Source organism: Phyllostomus hastatus, unplaced genomic scaffold (genome assembly GCF_019186645.2).
Source record: "Phyllostomus hastatus isolate PE091 unplaced genomic scaffold, TTU_PhHast_1.1 phas_contig_254, whole genome shotgun sequence".
NCBI classification, from domain to species: domain Eukaryota; kingdom Metazoa; phylum Chordata; class Mammalia; order Chiroptera; family Phyllostomidae; genus Phyllostomus; species Phyllostomus hastatus.
The window spans coordinates 16,104,713-16,124,228 of NW_025333810.1; the positions used below are offsets into that span (position 1 = coordinate 16,104,713).

At 42.6% G+C, this 19,516-nt stretch overlaps 1 protein-coding gene across 3 annotated transcripts in view; it reads left to right on the forward strand.

Annotated features, from left to right (window-relative positions):
* Positions 1–520: 520 nt before the first annotated feature.
* LOC123818095 (synuclein alpha interacting protein) overlaps positions 521–19,516 on the forward strand; it is a 142,834-nt gene continuing 123,838 nt past the window's right edge. For 2 of the 3 annotated variants that reach the window (XM_045837991.1, XM_045837993.1), the window contains exon 1: positions 521–807. The gene's annotated coding sequence lies outside the window, so the exon portion shown is untranslated. Of the gene's footprint in view, positions 808–1,349; positions 1,439–19,516 lie in introns of those variants that run through there. The other variant, XM_045837992.1, reaches the window with a different exon arrangement.

Genomic DNA, 19,516 nt, shown 5'->3' on the forward strand with positions numbered 1-19,516 from the left:
GATTGGGGACTGAAGACTCCTTGCCAACGCAAAATACTCTGCTAGAAGCTTTGAAGTACAGCAGTTTCCCAGGACCATGCCCATGCTCAGTTTCCCTTCTTTCCCAGTCTCTTTGCCCAGTTTCGGCTGGAACCTGGAATGATCTGGGGACGAATGAAGTGGCAGCTGTTGGCGCACGGATCGCGGTGAGGGGAGATTTCATTTCCAGGGGGGAGAGGCTGCGAAGTGGAGAGAGTGGGAGCCGGAGAGCGAGGGGAGCGGAGATGGGGGAAGTAGGATGGGAGGGAAGACCCAGATGAAAAGCAAAGGCGGCAGCGATAAACGGGGGGTAGGTGAAGAAAGAGCAGGTTCGTGGACAGTCACGGGCGGGCTGGCTGCGGTCGCGGTAAGGCAGGGGCGAGGGAGGGGCGTGGGCCGGGCCGGGGGCGCCACGCGGAGGGCGGGAGGGGCGCTGTCAGTCAGGCGGAGCGGGGCTCGCCGGCCGGGGGCGGCGCCGGGCGCTAGGCAGCCGGAGGGCGCCGCGGTTCCAGCAGCTTGTGCAGTGGCGGCCGCGCCCCCGTCCCGGGCGGTGCGCTCAGCGTCCCTCCACGCCGGCTCCAGCCCGGCAGCCCCGGGGCTGTCCCCTCCCGCACTCGCCTTTCGGGGGGCCAGGGGAGCGGCGCCGGCGGCCGGCCGCATTGTGACGTAGCGGGGCCGCGGCAGCGCCCCCAACGCCCGCCTGCTCCAGCTGCGGCTGTTCCTGCTCCCGCCGCAGCCGTCCGTCAGTCTGTCCGCGCTCCGGATCCGCCGGCGCGCCAGGCGCCCCGGGTGAGTCCAGGTCCAGGGCGGGCGCCGCAGGGAGGCTGGGGCCGCGGTGCGGGAGGCCGAGCCTCTCCAAGTTTGCAGCGGGCGACTCCGGCGGGTGTCGCCCTTGCTCCCCCAACCCACAGGCCCCCTTTGTGCCGCGATTCCGGGCTGCTTGGGTAGCAGCGGCGACTCTGCAGAAAGGGTTTGGGGGAAGGTCTCTATAGTGACGGCGGTGGTGGCTGCTTTACTCAGGGTAAGGGGGAAATAACCCCACCTTGATTTCCAAAAGGTTGTTCTTTTAATTTGCCCGTTTCCCGTGCTCATTATTTTTGCTGCCACCTCGGACCGTGTAGGAGGCAGGGATGGGCAGTGCCGTGGCTCCCGAGAGCTGAGATAACGAAGGGTGAAGTAATAGTAATAACAACGGAATCTACAATAATAATAGAGACGCCGTAGAGGACACACCTGGGGTTGCCGCCGCCCACCGGTAGCCCCTTGCCCTTCAGCACCGCGGGTCCCGTCTGCCCCGTCCAGCCAGGGCTCCCACCGCCTTTCTCCGCCGCTGTCCTGCGTCCGAGGCAGGTCCGTGTCAATTTCAGCGGGGCGCGTTTCTCTCTTGGCCCTTCCTTGTGGTGACTTTCATCAGCAGGTGGTAAGTGAGGTGAACCGCCACTTTGGCTATTGTCAAATGACATGTTTTATTTATTTCATTTTTATGAAAAGAAAAGAGGGAAAATTATGAGCCATTACTGGCAGCCATACAGTTTCCACAGGAAATACTAGCATTCTTTGAGGAACACGCTACTGCTTGCAGAGAAGAAAGTCTTTAGGAAACAAAAAGGCAACAGCATTGTTGCTCATTTTCAATGGACCGCTAGGAGAGGGGGAAACGCTTTTTCCTGTGGGACAGTGCTTTCCTTGGGAAAGTTAATTGAAGGAGCTTACTGTCGTGTCCATTTTTCAGTTGCTGGTTAGCTGGGCCCCACTCCTCTTGGCTGTTACTGACAAGTGTCCATCAAAGAGCCCGGAGGAAGGGAGAACCACTGCAGGACAGTCTCACCACACACCACGTGCTGTGGAGCCCGGCCAGGGTGCAGTTTGCAAAATGAAATAAGGGCTGTCTGGGGAGGTTTATGAGGATTACATGTGTGCAGAGTCTGTCAATTCTCCAAGGTGTCACTCTAAATAGTAATTTCCAAGCACCACTTTCCTTGCCGAATATGCAGGAAGGCAGAAACCTATTTCTCTCATTGTGAAGCAGACATCCCAGTTGGGAATGGGCTGAAATCTGTATTTCATTTATAAATACTGAAATTTTAAAAGTCAAAGAGAACAAGGTGTAGGAAAGCAGTATGCTAATGTGTTCACATCTGGGAGTGAAGGTCCATTGGGTATTTCTGATGCATCTCAGTCTTAAATTATATGCAGCATGGCTAGAGTGCAGGGAAACACCTTAAAGGTGTCCTTCAAACTATTTGAAAAAGATGTGACATTTTGGTACCATTCACAGAAGTCTCTCTGGAATGCCATATTAACCAAAGATTACTCTAAACCAAACATGTTAGAGTTCTCAAGTTTAGAATTGGAAAGAAAAAAATGGTGCTTCTCTTAAGAATATTTGTATATCTCAGAAATAAAATATAAAAAAGGAAACAATTTTGAATATAAACTTTATTTTCTCCATAGCAAGCATTTCATGATGAGAGGTTACAAGACAGTAGGTTTGAAATGATGATGCATTTGTTTTGACATTTACCATGTGCTGACACCCAAAAGGTGGTGAGTAATGCAAATGAGTTTCTCTGTCTACCATGTTGCCGCTTAGCTAATTCCAGGCAGTTGTTCTGGTGCAGGTGTACAGTGGAAATGCAGAACAGAGGCCAAGAAACTTTGTGTGTGCTGTTGTTTTGGAAGGAATCATAGTAGTACTTTACTGCTCTTAAGAGGAGGGAAACCCACACAAACATCTAATACAAACAAATATCTTTGATGGTATCAGAGAAAGCCTGGAGCTGTTTTTTTTTTTCTTGCTAGATTTAAAGTATTTCTTGTCAAAGGAGGAAATCTCCCAAGGAGCAGGTGCACCATTATAAAAAACACAAGGGAATTTCTCTATTAAATGCAAAATCTAATTGAACAGCAAGGGGAGAGTCAGTGACATTCTAGGAATAGAAGCCTTGTTTTTGGCAGTTTGTCAGGTTAGGGTTGCAAACCACGTAGGAGAAATGTGTGTCTTGGGAGAAAAATAATATCCTGGTGAAAATCAAATAGTTGCTTCTGTGAAAACTGTTACCTTTATATAGTTGTTTCTTTGTGCCCCCTTCTTATTGGTATGCAGGTTCCCTTGCAAAAAGTAATTGTCTGAAAATGAATCAACAAAATGATTCCTAATATGATATATGGTGTGCATGACTTTGCAGTTTATAGGTTAGATAATTTGATTTATGTTTTATGGTTTGCATCTTGTCAGATCTTTTTTTAAGCTTTTAAAATTAGTGATCAAAATACGCATTGAAATGATGAATGTTATTGATGACTGGGCCCTGGAAAAATATGAATCGATCCTTACGTAGTCATTGTGTATATACTTTGTGCATAGGTGAGACAGAAAAACAAAGTGCACAGTCTCCTCCCAAGAAACCTATGAGGGGGAAATGGCATGCATTAAAAATTAAATAATGGACAATGATTAAAATAAAATTAAAAAATTAAATAATGGTACAAAACATGAAAGAAGATATGTTGCGATTGTGTGCCCAAGACACTAAATAGTAACTGATAGGAATTCCTAGGAAAAAGTGACCAAATCAGCTTAGATGTTTTATCAGTTATCCTTTGCTGCGTAACAAATCACCCCAAAAGTTGCTGCTTAAAATAACTACTACAGGCTGTATTCTGTGGTCAGCAACATGGGCTGGCTTCAGCTGGGTGGTTCTTCTGCTGGTCTTGGTTAGATTTCCTCAGGCATCTTCAGTCAGTCAGCTGGTGGGGTCACTGGTGGCAGGATGATCTAGAATGGCCTTGCTTGTGTCTAGTGGTTTCTGGGTGTTGGTCAGGTTAATAGGTGACTGGGACACGTGCCTCCCATTCTCTAGCTTCCTAGCCTCAGCTTCTTTATGGGGCCATCAAGCAGTGTTCCAAGAGCAGCCACAGAGCAAACCCCAATTCAAAATGATTTTTAAGCCTCTGTTTGTACTGCATTTGCTACTCTCCCATTGACCAAATCAAGTTATAAGCTTATCTCAGATTCAAGGGGCATTCAAAGACCCCACTTACGATGAGAGGGAGCTGCAAAAAAATCCTAGCCTTTTTTTTCTACCTACTACATGTTTGAGAGCACTTGTTCTAGCAAATGTTTTCTGCTGAGGAACAGTGTGCTGTGAGATAGGAGAGGTAGGTGGAGCCTGCTTGCGGATAGCCCAGAATTGAGGTTAGGGAATTGACCTATGCATCATTGTCCTGTATCTTTGTTCTGTGAACAATGGGTAAAAGAGGAGTGGCACACTGATAATAAAGTTTTTTCCACATCCTTCTGCTAGTGGTACCATTGTACCATTGGTCCAGAGACAGTAGACTGGTGGCAGAGTCAACAGACCATTGTTAAGGTGAGGAAGGCTCCGGCAAAGCTGGAGGCAGAGAGAGTGGGAGGATGGGATTGATCTGGGAGATCCCATATTTAGGATTAGGTGATAGATTATAGAGGGTTAGTGAAAGCCTGGAGTCAAAATTATTCTGAGATTTAAAAAAGCTTACTGAAAGAATGATGGTGCTGTTGTAAGAAATGGAGAAGTCAGTAAGTGATTGATTTGGGGGTAGGAGAAAAAATCAGTTCCAGAAATATTGACTAAAAGAGACAAATTGAATGTGAAAGTACTTTATAAGCTGCAGAGTATTCTATGAACGTTAGCTATTACTTAGTGTTTAAGTCACAGTGGATTGTACAGTTAAATTTCTGTAGTCATAAAGCAACAGAAGTAAAATGGTACGTGAAGGATATCCTAAGAGTCAAAGGAAGTCAGGAGAACCATTCTCAGGATGGAAACAGAACTACTCTGGGCATCTGGGGATTTGGAACTGATGTTCCTTTTCCTGAGGCGCAGCTGGAGGTCTGCCCTTAGAGTGCTCTGCCCTTGGCTTTAGAATACCAGGAAATAGAACACTTTTGGCTAGTTTGAACACTTTTGGCGTAATTTGAGTGGCATGCACACTGCTGAGCCAGAAGCATTGATTGACAGCACCACCAAGACAGCACACCACGGAGAGCAGGTAGGTGCTTCCTCAAAGGACACAGGAGCACCGTGTTTGCACACACAGTGGCAGAGCCAACAAATGCCCACCAGAGATGGACACCTGAAGATTTATTTTGGCCTAGCTGCTGGGAAGCAGATAGGGCAGGAGGCAACAATTTAAGCATATTTATATGGAGGTATAGTTGCATTAATAAAGGTTAGACCCATGGTAGTGTTAGGTTTTTCTCATGGAGGGAGAGTAAACAAAGAAAAGAAGGCCCAGCACAATGTGTCCTCCAGGCTTCTCCACAAAGGTCAGTAGATATTTTACCAAAGGGGAGAGAAATTCAAAACATGTTCTGCTTTTTCACCTAAGGACTGAGTTGAGATGCTGCTTCACCAGCCTTGTTTTATAGATGGCCAGTCTGAAATTCAAGTGGTCCTTAACATCAAGTACAGCTGTTGGGCCAGACAGAAACACCTGGCCTCGCTAACACATACAATTAGTCTGAGCAGCATCCACAGCTGCTCTTTATGGAAGGACCTTGGATGGACCAGCTCAAACCCGAGCATGCAGTTTTATAATTTCTGTTGAACAAGTCTAAGAACCCTGAAGATACTCAATAAATGTTAACTGAATGAGTTAATGTGCCATTCTTGGTGCACTGACATTTTCTAAGGCAATCTGTCTTGGCTTGTCATTATTTACTTTAGAATTTGCTACAAAGTCCCTAAATGCCTTGGGTAGATTTAAATGTTTTAAGGAACTATTACCACAGTAATGTATGTTTTTATAATCGACCACTCACAAAAGTAGGCTTTTTTTCTTTTTTGAAATACAATTTTCTTTACTTGTTGTATATGTCAGAACTCTTGGCAACAAGTCACAGAAACCCAGGTCATACTTGCTCAGGTAGGAAGGGCCACATCCTGACTCCTGTATCGGAAAAGTTCAGGAAGGATCCACTTCTGGTTTTCCTCTTGTCTTCACAGTGGTAAAATGGTCGTCAGCAGCTTCAGACTTAAACCCTGCAGAAAAAGGGAATAATTCAGGATTAACTTTAATCAGACCACTCTGATCCTGCACCCATGCCTGAGCCAGTTCTCATGGCCAGAAGTTTGGAGCCTTTGGGAATGGGAGGGCGGTCTGTGTGAGGAGAGGGTGGGAGGTACATGGAAGTGTGGTCAACAGCCCTCTTAAACCAAATGACCTGTGTGCAGGGAAGCGGTGGTTTTTGAAAAGGGAATATTGAAAAGAGAGAGTGGATGCTGTGCAAGCAGAAACAGCAGATATCTACTATTCCATCTGTTTTCCCTGGAGGATGCAGCATCCTCTCACTAAGCCACCAGGCGATAAACCTGGGAATGAGCCTCATCTCACCTCCTCCCTTTCCTCCTCCACTAATCAATCTGCAGATTGATTAGGGCCTTCTGCTGCGTCTCACAGTCTTACTCTTTTTCTCCTTTAGTTCAGACGTTCCCTGTCTCCCTCTTTACAAGTCATTTGTAAATGCTGCCTCCAGTCATTCCACTTCCAAGCCATCCTCCTCACCACTGCCTGAGTGTTCTTTTCAAAGAACAGGTAGGTGACCTTGAATCTGCATCCGTGGTCAAAAGGCACACACTTCCAGTTAGAAATAAATAAGTCATAGGGATTCGAGGTACAGCGTGGCGACTGTAGCTAATAGTACTGTGCCACATATTTGAAAGTTGCCAAGAAAGTAGATCTTAAAAGTTCTCATCACAAGAAAAAAATTGTAACTGTGTGGTAGTAGATGTTCCATTCGAAACCTCATGGGTAGGACTCAATAGAGGGAACCTCATAGATAGAGAGAATCATTCAAAACCTCAAAACCCTGGGCTGGCAGAGGGGAGGGCAGCGGGAAGGGATGTCCAGGCTGCTGACCACGAATTCCGAGGATCCCCATGGCATGTGCCCTGTCTCCTTCTGTGGACTCAGCTGATGGCGATGAGTGAGGATGTTGTTCAGCAAGGACTTCTTCTAGCTGCCTGTATTATCTCCATGCTCTGCCAACCTATATTAGATCATCAGGATGCCCAAACACTCCACTCACTGTTGCATTTTCATGCTTTTGCATGTGTTATGGTCTCTGTGGAATATTGTTTCTAATTTTTAAATTAATTAATTTATTTATTTATTCACTTATTTACACATTTATTTAGTTATAAATCCTCACCCAAGGATATGTGTATAGATTTTAGAGAGGGAGGAAGAGGGATGGAGGGGGATGTATATATATAATTGGTGTGGGAGAAACATCGATTGATTGCCTCCCATATGTGCCATGACCCACCATGGACTGAATATGCAACCTAAGCAAGTGCCCTGACCAGAAGTCGAACCTACAACCTTTTGGTGTACAGGATGTCATTCCAACCACCAGAGCCACCCAGCCAGGACTGTTGCTCATTTTTTGGCCTAGCTAACATCTATTCCTCCCTCCAAACTCAGCCCATGTTATTTTTCAAGAAGCCTGTGCAGAACGCGCCATCCTGCCCAGCCCCTGCATCAGGTTCTACCCTCGGGCGCGGTGGTGGCTGTACTTGCCTGGCTCTCCCGCTGTTCTGTTCTCTCTTCTTTGTGTGTGCCTTTGCCTCTCACATCGTATATGCTCAATAATTCTTAAATGAATGAATGAAAACGTGTACTGAGTCATTAATCTTTATATTTTAAGGTGATTTTTTTAGGTTTATTCTGTTTCTTTTAACTTGATTCTCATACTTGCATCTCAGTGTTGGACATGATGATCGGTTCTCTTTGAAGCTGATTCTCAGGCACTTTCAACAGCGTTCCCAACTGCTGTGTACTCCTTTCCTTCATGATCTCTAAGAGATACCTTAGGGAAGAAACTGAAAAGTGCTAGTGGCCCAAAGTCAATTTCGGGACGAGAATCTATGGCTCAGAAATCAGATGAGGAATAATTTTTCTCCCTACCTTAAGGAAGATATTTAATAATTAATATTTATGAGGTGCTTACTCTGTGTTTGGTGCTCACCAGCTGCCTTACAATTGTTTTCTTATTTAATTCCCACAAGAAAGAGGAATTCTCATATCATTCTTTTTCTCCATATGAGAAAACTATGGATTTAAAAAGTTGAAGCAGCTGGCTTGCCACCAAGCTTCCCCTTGCCAGAGATGGTCTAGCCTCTGGACACTCGTCTGGGTTGTTGAGGAGTAGAACCAGTCTTTGACTGGGCTCTTCCAATTCATCCATTATGATTTCCTTTTTGTTGCTCTAAAATGAAGTGACTACCTCCTAAGAATAAAACATTCCAGCTACCTCCGTTGGCCATCGATTATGTGAAAAGACTATGAGAAAGATGCATTTTAAGAGGTAAGAACTGCAGTACTATCATTGAAATTAAGGTGAATTTCTACTTTAGAAATTCCAGTCATATTCCTTTGTTCCTTTGGTTTTGTTGTTGCAAGATAATACAGGCCTTTTACAGAGGTTGTGCTGCAGTGTATAAAATGTGGGCCTCTTGAATAGGCACAGAAAAGGTTTAGTTCTGAGGATGATGCAGAAAGTTACTCTGTAGATACACAAAGTGAGCTAAATACTTTGGAAGGCACAGGAGCTCAGTGCTGTTTAACTGGTTTCAGTTTGAGAGTCTTTTGAGGTTCTGATGAAGGCTCTGGACTCTTTCCTTAGAGGAAAAAAGAGTGTATATACGCATGCACATGCATCTGCACACACACCTGCACACACTCATGTATATGCACATACACACCATGTTGTATGTGTTCAGGATATTTCCAGGATTTGTAGAAGCCCATTTGTGGATTTCCTGGGGCTCCATAGACTCCAGGTTAGAAACCTTTTTAAAAAACTGTTAATACAATACAACAGCCCTGGCCGGTATGGTTCAGTAGGTTGGAGCATTGTCCCATAGACCAAAAGGTGGCAGGTTAGATTCCCCATCAGGGCACACACCTGGTTGTGGGTTTGATTCCCCAGTCAGGGCACATGCTGAGAAGACAGCTGATCGATGTGTGTGTCTCTCTCTCTTTCTCTATCTACTTCTATCTGTATGTCTATCTCTATCTCTCCTTCCCTCCTTCCCTTCCCCTGTCTCTAAACCCAATGAAAAAAACTGTCCTCTGGTGAGGATTCAAAAAAAAACAAAACTACAATCCAGAAGAAATATAGCCATTTTGAGTGTTCACCATATATCACATGTAACCATTTATTGAGTGTTTACCATGTGCCAGTCTTTATGAAAAGTGCATTATAGCTAACCAACCCTCTAAGACATGCATTATGAGCCCTGTTTTAAGCTGTGGAGAATGCAGTTCACAGAAGGAACCCAGTCTCCCAGTTGCCCAGCGGTGAGAGTGGAATCAAACACAGGACCCAGATCTGCATCACTACCACTTCACACCGCCTCCATGCTCGTTCTTTGTGCCGTGGGTATGAGACCTGTGTCAGTGAAATTCTGAGCCTACATCAGTCCAGACTTCCCTCAGCCGTCAGCGTCCTTGTTTGAAGTCAGCACGGGCCTGCTTCTGCCAAAAGAGCCTCCTGGAAGGTTTCCAGCTCACTGTCCTCCCTCACCTGCCACAACTCTTCACACGCAGATAACGTCATCAGAGCAGTCCAACACTAGAGCTTGACCGTTCCTCGTCTACACATCTGGAAACTTAACAAATAGATTCTCAGGAACAAAACTGACTGCAAAGTCTCTATTGGAACCTGCCCAGAGACATCTATTTGGGACCTGCTGTGTCTGAGCTCTGTACTCAGATCTGTGGTCACAGTGGTGAGCACACAGCTGTGGTTCCTGAGCTCATGGCACTTCTTTCTAGCTTATATTTAGCACGGGAGCTAAAAAATAATTCAAATAAAGTGTGATAAGTTTTATGAAAAAGGAACTATAAAGGGTTTTTTCTGTGTGGGCTTCTGTTCTTTTGTAGCTTCAATGTTCTAGTGACTAACTATCTACTTCTCTCTCCCTTTCCTCCCTTCCTCAGGGTATTGAGAGCACTTCAGAGTTCCAGAAACTTAGCTGACAGAGTAAGGGGGACACACCAGCAGAGCAGTTCATCTTAGTCCCCGCCTGTGCAGATGAGAAGGCAGAGTGACCGAATGACTGGCCATAGGTGGGGTTAAGACAGGGCAAACTACGTAGGTAGTCTGGCCTCAGGCAGAGCACGGCTCGCTGTAACCCTCAGGCTGCTTCCAAGTTATTTGTGGTGTGATTATGGTCAGTGTTGTTTTGGGCCTTTATATTGGGGTATTTCTGCTGCAAATGAATCCAGCAGGAAAGCATTCTCCAGGGAGCAAGCACATTGCCAGCCTCTGTTCCCTCCTTGCAGCTCATGCTAGGCTCCCTTGGGTGCTGTCTCTTGTCCCATTCTGGTCACTTCTCCCTACTCACCCACCCGTCCCAAGGCAGCCTCCCAGGTGTCCTCTGGAAGTATTGTCTTGTGACTGCTTAGACTAGAACTGGCTGATAGCAATAATAGTGTCCATGAAAGCGAGCCACATTCATGGCCACTATAGATTATTTCAAATTTTCTAGTAGGCATCTAAAGAAAGTAAAAGAAAATGGGTGAAATTTTAATCATGTATTTTACCTAACCCAATATAGCCAAAAAAAATAGCATTTTCCCATGTAATCTATATAAAAAATCATTTACCATATTCTTTGCATTCTTTTTTTCAAACTCTTTGAAAGTTGGGCTGGACTTTATTCTTAACTCAGACTAGCCACACTTGTGATGTTCAGTAACCACTTTGGGCTGGTGGCTCCCATAGTGGTGGACGGCAGGCTTGGGCTCCAAGGAGGTCCTGGGAGCCCCAGGGGAACTCGGGGACCTTGGTATTTGTCTCCTAAGTTTTTAGCTTGCACCTCCACTCTTGTCTATGCAAGAGGTGTTGTATGTGGCTGTCTGTGCTCTTGAACCTGGCTCTTGAGGGTAGGGAATGCAAATGTCATCTTTCTGTTGTCATTGAAGAGTTCAGTGTTCAGTTAGGCACTCTTTTGGAATTTAGAGCATTGGAGAAATGCGTTGATAAATGAGGGAGGATCCACTAGTAACCCCAACTTCTAAAGAGCTTGGTATGTGGAGGCTCACCTCACCAGCCCTGGCACCCACCTTCAATCCCTGATGCTGTCTGTGTGCTGCAGAACTGCACTTGAGTCAGACTGAATGGAAAAGGGAGCCTCTGCCTTCAAAAGGAAAATCCTGGCCTAGAATTGTTCTGAGCCTCTGTGGGTATTGTTTAGCTTTAGGTTTCACCTCTTCTAATATTGAATACTAGAGAAATTTATCTGCAATCTATTAGGTTAAATCATAATGGTCTTACTTAACAGGATGACAATAAAAGAAGATAGACCAAATGCCAAAACAAAATCCATCTCCTGAACAAGCCTTCTAATGAGATTACTTAAAAGGCCAGCTGACACCTAGAACGTTAAATGTAGAAGGAAGGAGTAGCCTGCACTAGGGAGCTGCTGGAATCATCATGATGAATTTTCTCTCCATTTCCAGTGGTTTTAGATCACCACTGCCCACCCACTCCCTGGGAATAGGAGAAGATTTACATCCTGAGTCAATTTGCCTTTGCACATACAGTGTTTAAATTTTGCAAGTACTTCCAGCCAACTAATGTGCACATGCTTGCTTGTCTGTTTTACCCCTAATGATAAGTGTCATTTAAAATACTTCATACAACCAAGTCTCAGAGATTGGTACTCCCATAAAACCATGCTAACCACATATTCAAATGGATTCAAAATTTGAAAATGGAAGAAAATATGAGCATCTGATCTGTTCAGTCATATAAACATATTTAGAAGGGATTCTTGTCTCAGGACCACTTAAAGAGCACATTGAAATAGAAAATGGAATTAAGCCTAACCTCCATTTCACCATTGATGGCCAGTTTCAACCTGAAAAGCTCATTGACCTGCTTGGGTTTGTGTTTCTCAGACTGCATGAAGGGAGAAGAAAACCCTGCAGTCACACACTATGCGGGAGGATGATGAATGAAGTCTAGGAAATGTTTTGAACAATTCCTCCAAAAACTATTTGGAATAGGTTCAGGGAAAGGTAGCTTGCCAATATCTTTGCAAAGTCTAAAAAGCTAGAAAAATCATAGCATACATCACAGAGGCGGTAACTAAACACTAGCCATGCAAACGTAGTTCGTAGGTCTTTTCTTTAGTAAGTCAAGGACGGTACAAGAGAGACAAAGCTTTGCATCTCTTGGCTCCAGTTTTGTGAGTGCTGCTTTTATTTTTGAGTCTCTTAGAAAAGAACTTGCGCCTCTCTGTAACTGTAATATACTTCTTCCAACATGACGGCTCTGGTGTGCTGTGTTGGTGTAATTGAAAACCTATAAAAAGGCTGAGAGCTACTTTTGAATTGGCTCAGTGAACTTGGACTGGATTTGTCAAAGTGGTGAAAGGTTTAAAGGAATTTTCATAAATGAGGTCTCCAAGCTGTGTTTTAACCATAGAATTCCAATGAACTCCAAGGCCCGTGAACTTGGAGAATAGTGCCTCAGAGAAGAGCAATCATATCAAGATGGAAATAAATGATTCATTTTCATTCCCCGAGTTCTGCAGACATAGGCACACTTAGCCACTGATCATCATAATTTAGCAGTACTGTTGTGCACTAAAAATACAATTTAAAAGTCTAATCTTTAATTAAGTTGAGTCCTCGCACATTAACATGGTTACAAATCTTGGGCACTGGATATAGCACAATGTTTACTCGTTGCTAGGAAATAGCAGAGCTCTTAGCAAGTTACAGATTGATTTGGTGAGGAGAGGGATGTGAGTTTCTCCCAGTAATGTCCATGATCGTTTCTTTTCTGTTTTGTTACATGATGTATGTAAATGCATTTCATGCAGCAAGACTTTTGCACATGAAGAGCTTTTGTTGGCAACAGAAAGCACAGGTGCGGGTACCTAAGTAAACATTTGGGAGATAATTAAAATAGTGATTTTTACCTGGAGCTCTTGGATGAAATAAGCATTATGAAGTTTTCAATGAAGTGAATTTTTCCATGTGTTAGAATTATTAAGAAAATAGATTATTCTTTAGAATATAATTATAATGAGGCTAACTGATGGTTTTATTGTACATTCTTGCCATTAGTGGGAAACTGTCAAATTAGTATAGAAATTTGATCCAGGTTGATAGTTTTCCAAAATCTTTTAAACTTGCATTTAGGAAATCTGCTCTGCTATTCTTTTTTCCTTTCCCTCCCTTTGGCAAACCTCACCGCATGACACATTGTACAATAGTTTTTAAAAATGCAAAGCTAATGCTTGCACAGCGTGAAAGGGAGTAGCTGTGCCAGCTTGCTTGCCTTGTCCCTGAAAAAGATGAAAGATTTCTATGTGCTATTTCAGTCAGGATCAGGCATGAAAGAGTGGCCTCTCCAAGCTCAAAAACAGAACTGAGAAAAAACCTGCAGGGATAAATTCCTATTTGATCTATTTGAGGCTGGCCCTTGTACATGGTTCTGGCATTTCAAAGCAGAGGCCCTTCCTGAGGGATGGAAAATAGCAGCATACTTGATCATCTTGAGGAACAACATCGTGGTTGGGATAGCTTGTGCTTATTACAGGATTTTACCCTGTGGTCAAGCTCAGAGCAATCTGGGGAGAAATAGGGGAGGGTGCTACTGAGGGGCAGGATCATGACCGCACTCCAAGATACATGCCCAGGACCTCTCTCGGTAATTAGCACACTTTTAACTTCCCTCTAGATAATTATTGACTCCTTCCTGTAGAAAGCCAGGGGTTGATTTTGGTAAGAATCGTTTTCTCAATCTTACCTAGCATAGCTCCAGGTGTATGCTGTATGATCCATATTGGTTGGATGAATAAATGAATCCTCCAACAGGTCTTGCAAGGAAATCTATTAGTAATGTAAGACCCAAGGCTTATTCCATTGAATTAAATAGAGGTTAAGGGCTTGGCTTATCTTCTCAAAAGATACCGTCATGTTACCTGTGTTATTTATATTCAGAACATACCTCTGAGGCAAGATACTGCCAGCAGGTGAGCAAAATGCCATGTGATGGAAGGTTTCACTGCTCAGCTGCTAGATGGAATTGTAAGAGGCCTAAGACCTGCTTTTATAGAACTTTGATGCTAGAAGGGAATAGGAGATTTGACAGTAATGAGACAGAAATATAAGATAACAAAACTGCTGCAAAGATTATAAGCTGCTTGGGGGAGGTTAATTATTTCCTATCATTCTCACTGTCTCCCAGGACACCCAACAGCATGTTTATAAATGAGGTAGTGTAAAGATAATGAGGAATGGGCAGAATACCATACTAGTTATGAATATGGACTTGAACCTCAGAGCAGGGCCTGGCTAAGCCTCTTTCTATATTTGTGACCCAGTGAAGCTTACCCAAACCTTTTGATATTTTAATTTGCCTCTTTTTTCACAAACAAATATTTAGTGGTTACCTCATTTATATAAGTTTTGGATGTTTGGGATAAAATGGGAACAGTGGATGTCAGATCCACTCTCTTCCTTTCTCCACCTGCTCTGTGTGTTGAGATGTTTGGACTGAACAGTAGGATCCTTTGTTCTTTGGCTTCTGGTTGGGTTTGGCCGATGGGAGGCATTAGCAGGAGGTGCAGGAAGAGGCTCTGAGCTGTTGATGCCCTGGGTTCCCTACTTCCTAGGCCACAGCTCCTGCCATGCAGCCAGCGCCCTAAGACTGCTTTATGAATCCTGTTACCTGTGCCCTCCTCCACACACTTCACACTGAATAACTCTTCGCTTTAGTCTTACTAGCTCACTATATCATCTCTTATTGTTTCTCCAAACTTTGCCTATACCTTTGCAAATGTATCTTTATTAAACTACCCACAAACTGCATTTGAATGCCTCTCCTGTAGGGAACCTGGCATAAGTGGTTATCTGTCAGATGTCATGGTAAGAATGACATGACTTAGGTAGAATTTATTACAATGATTGGCTCATAATAAGTATTCAACAAAGTTAAGTGTTATTATCAACAGTTTTTTTTACAAAGTATTGAGTTTGCCAAATTAATTGTTGCATTTAAAAATTTAAGAAGGTGAGAAGAAACTTATATTCTTGCAAATGTTAAAATGGAAAAAGTAAAGTAGATAGTCAAGGGCTACAGTCACAGTGCTCCAGTGGCAAAACTAAAAAGTGAATTAAGGATTTTCGGCCTTGTGTCTGCACAGGGCACATAGTCGCAACACATGTGTGAAAGAAACTTACAACATCAAAGTATTCAGTGAATTAAAACATAACGTACTGGTACAATTGGGTGTGCCTAATGTTACCAACCCCATTCATGACCACTAAGTAATAATTAGGTTGAATCATGGACAATTCAGCATCTTCATTTACTTACTGTAAGGGTGAGGGCTAAACATTTGCACATTTATATGTTCTTGGAAGTTTCAAAGCAGATGATTTTTTAAGACTGAATTTCTTGTAGGCTCTTGAGGGTAGACCTGTTTATTTATAATCAAAGCAGAATAGGATATTAGCACTGTGATGCTTGTATGGTAGGTTTTCTGCATTTTTCTAATTTCTGTCTTAAAGTTCTCATTCTTTAGTCATACAAAATAGGTCACTCTGTAACACTTAGAGTCATCTCATCTGTTACTTATAGCACACTCATGAAACCATCGAGAATGAAGACTAACAAATTCCTGAAGAAGTAGTGGTCAGTTTGAAAAGAAATCCAACAACTTCTTTTCATTGTGTCATACTTATTGAAATTTTAGACCAAATCAATGTATCTTCCAATGTCTTGGAAAAATTGTATTTTTAACTTCAATGTGTCTTCTTTTTACAATTGTAGAGTCAAGGGAGGAATAGCGATTTGAAAAGCCTTTTGATGTCAGTCCAAAATAAGGATGTATAGATTGTCTCTTTCATTCAAGGAGCTAAGTAGGCAAAAACAAATATCCTGTTGCCAGAAAAGCTCATGCTTCCAGAAGGAATGACCGTCATTTGAACATTTGGATCTCTTTATTCTTTAGCATTCTTTTTAAAAAATATTTTTTAAAATTTATTTTTAGAGAAAGGGAGGGAGGGAAAGAAACATCAATGTGTGGTTGCCTCTCACACGCCCCCTACTGGGGACCTGTCCTGCAACTTAGACATGTGCCCTGGCTAGAAATCGAACTGGTGACCCTGTGGTTCCCAGGTGGTCACTCAATCCACTGAGCCACACCAGCCAGGGCTTTAGTATTTTCTTTAAAGTCAACCCAGGTGTGGCTCCTGACATTTTTTATTGTGAAGACTATGCCTTTCATATGTTCATATGTTGGGCACTTAAATATAAACGTGCTCAATTATCTATCTATTTATCTACCTACCTTTGAATTGTTCTTTCTGGAAGAGATATTACACCAAAGTACCATAGTGATCTCCCTGTTGATCCTGGTGAAGCCCCCTATTGCTTCGTTCCGGCCCTCTACTTCTGTTTAGATTTCATTTCTTCCCATTTTTTGCCTTGAGGCATTTTCACTAAGAAGAATGAGTGTCTTCATAGTAATCATTATTCTTAATGATTACACTGTTTTTAACACATCAGCTGTGTTGACACAGAGTTCCAATGACATGGAAATAGAAAAAATTCTTAGTAGATCATACTGAAAATATCATATTATATACCTAAGAACCTTCTTTGGCTGCTTGCCAAACGGAAGTCATCATAGGTTCTTTAGAGTAATTGATGGTGTTTTCAGATAGAGGACACATTACTTTATACAGTCATTTTATAAACCTTTTCCTGTGTAGATGCAGTCTTTTCCTTCTAGGAGGGAAAATGTTTCTATCTAGTGGAGGGGAAAAATCATATGTCAATAGTATAGGCATGAATCCAGTGGGATAGCAGGGAGGAGGAGGGAGCCATGAACTTCACCTGGAATTGAGAGGAAGGTGGTTGGATTATCAGGGGCTTTCCAGGGAAAGTGATATTTGGTTTAGATTTAAAGGCCAAGTGGGTTTTTACTGGGCAGAAAATTTAGGGGAGGGCATTGGGTTCTGACAGACTTGGAAAATTGTATTTTGATATGACTTAACAATAAGATATATGGTGTGGTGTCTTGGGAGATAATGTTAAAAGGATGCCTGGAGTCAAATCTTGATCCATTCATTACCCACTACAGAAAAAGGGAGCTTATAAATCTTTTTCAACAAATGATATTAATACATAACACTGCATAGATTCTTGTATCATCCATTCGCAAGGCTTAGGCTATTGCCCATCTTGGTGACTTCCAAATTTTTAATCTCTAGCCCTGGGCTAGAGAGCCTCTTTATCTGCATTTTGATGTTTCATCAGCTCTCACAAAATCTACACCACAGAAAATAAATTTATCATCTCTGCTTCAAAAGCTTGGTTCTGTCCCAATTTCTTAATTTAGTGAATGGCCCTGATTTTCAAGGATATTATCTCGAACACTCCCTTCTCCTAAACCCCCCTCCCTGTTATCTCCCAACATTCAAACACTCAACAAGTCACCTTATTTACTGAGTTACTCTAAACAATATTGTTTCCTGTCCAGTCCCATATTTAGTATCTTTATTCAGGTTGTCATATTTTTCCCCTGGCTTGGTGCAGCAACCTCTTAACCTAACTCCATGATTTTTAATCAATTTCCCCCACTGTTACCAAGTTTATCTAAAATTGATTGCATCAATGACTATGCTAGTAAATTTTCAGTGGATTTTCATTGCCTATATATAACATCCAAAATCCTTAGCGTGACATACAACCCCTTGTGATTTTGGTTCTGCCTACCCGTTCAGCCTCCTGGGTCCGATGATCTATCCCCTACCTTTCTCCAGACTTAACACATGACTGGAAGCTCCCTATGATTTCCAGTGGATCAGTGTCCCAGGAATTATCTTGTTCCCAGCCCTCTTGCCCTGACACCTCATTCTTCTTGATCTCTGTCTCCACTCAAGTCAGGGTGAGGTGTTCATACAACTGTGTGGTGATAGACTGTTTACTTTTGTCTGTCTCCAATAGACTTCAGGCTCTGCAATGCCAGGGGCCATGTCTCATCCATGACTGCATTATCCCCACTGCTTGGCTTCATGTCTGGCACATAGTTATAGCAAAAATAATAGTTTTTACAAAGCACTTATTATAGACCAGGCAAGGTGCTAATTTATTTACATGTATTATCACCTTTAAAGGTGAAAAAAAAAATCAAACTGTGTTTTGGAAAGGGAATGTAGTAGCAGAAAAATGAAGATAGGGCTAGAGAATTGTTACATGGAGTTCAGTCAGGACAGCAGTTTAGCAAAACAAGTGAGAATTTAAGAGCTCTATACTAAGGTAGAGACAGTAGAAATCAAGTGAGAATTTATTATAGTGATTTCTAGAGGTATTGGATGAATGGATGGATGGATGGATGGATGGACAGAAGGAAGGAGGGAAGGGAGACTAGAAAGCCCAGCATGTGTTTTTTACAATTTTCTGTAGGACTTGCTTTATTTAACTTACAAATCTTAATAACTTAAGTGCAACAAGTTTATTAAAACTAGAGGAGCAACTATCTGGGTGAGATGAGGCTTTGACTGGAAGCTTAGTCAGTAGAGAGTAATGGTGAAAAGTGTGGACTCTGGAATCCCAGTGCTTGGTTCGAATTCTTACTCAGCCATTTACCAGCTGTAGAACCTGGGACAAATGACTTAACCTTTAAAATAGAAGTACCCTCACTGTTGGAGTGTGTTAGTGACTCGATTGAAAAAGGAAAGCACATGCTGCTATAGTACAGTGGGATGTAGCAACACTCGGGGAAACATGGGCTCCCCTCCGTGGACAGCTTAGTTCCTTAGCAATAGTGGGAAGGGGAACAGTTACTGTGTGTGCTGCAGCTCGTGTTTTTGATTGGCTTCCATTATAGTTGTAGATGTGTTATAACAGGAGAATTGTTGCTTTGTTTTATATTAAAAATGACAATTGTGTATACTAAAATTTACTTTACGGAACTTTGTTAGGGTGCAACCTAAGGAGATTTGGTTTTCCCACACAATTCTTGAAAAAGCAAAGAGAATAAATGTTACTGGTAAACATTCACTTAATGTACACAGTTTATTAAATATGGTATTTAGTTAATTCCTGTTTGATGGTAATTCCTCAAGTTCATTGGTTTTGAAAATGTTCACTAAGCAGCCCCTTTTACTATTCATTTTTTTAGCTGTTTAGTCAGACATCTTAACAGAAAGAACCCTTAAAACACACTATTTTCCAAATGCTTAGAAGATATAATTAGTCCCTATATATTTCAAAGTGAAAGTATTGTGTTCTTAAGGAGAATTTCCCAGAAATAAAAATATGTGTGAGTATATACATTTGTTGTTTCCATGACTGCCCAATCAATAATGAACAATGAGTGAATAAGCCCCTGTAGTGTTGACCTAGTCAGGCTCTTCTGCTTTTGTAGCTTCTTTGGCTTCCATGCTTTTTTCAGTGGATGCAGACTCAAAACGTTTG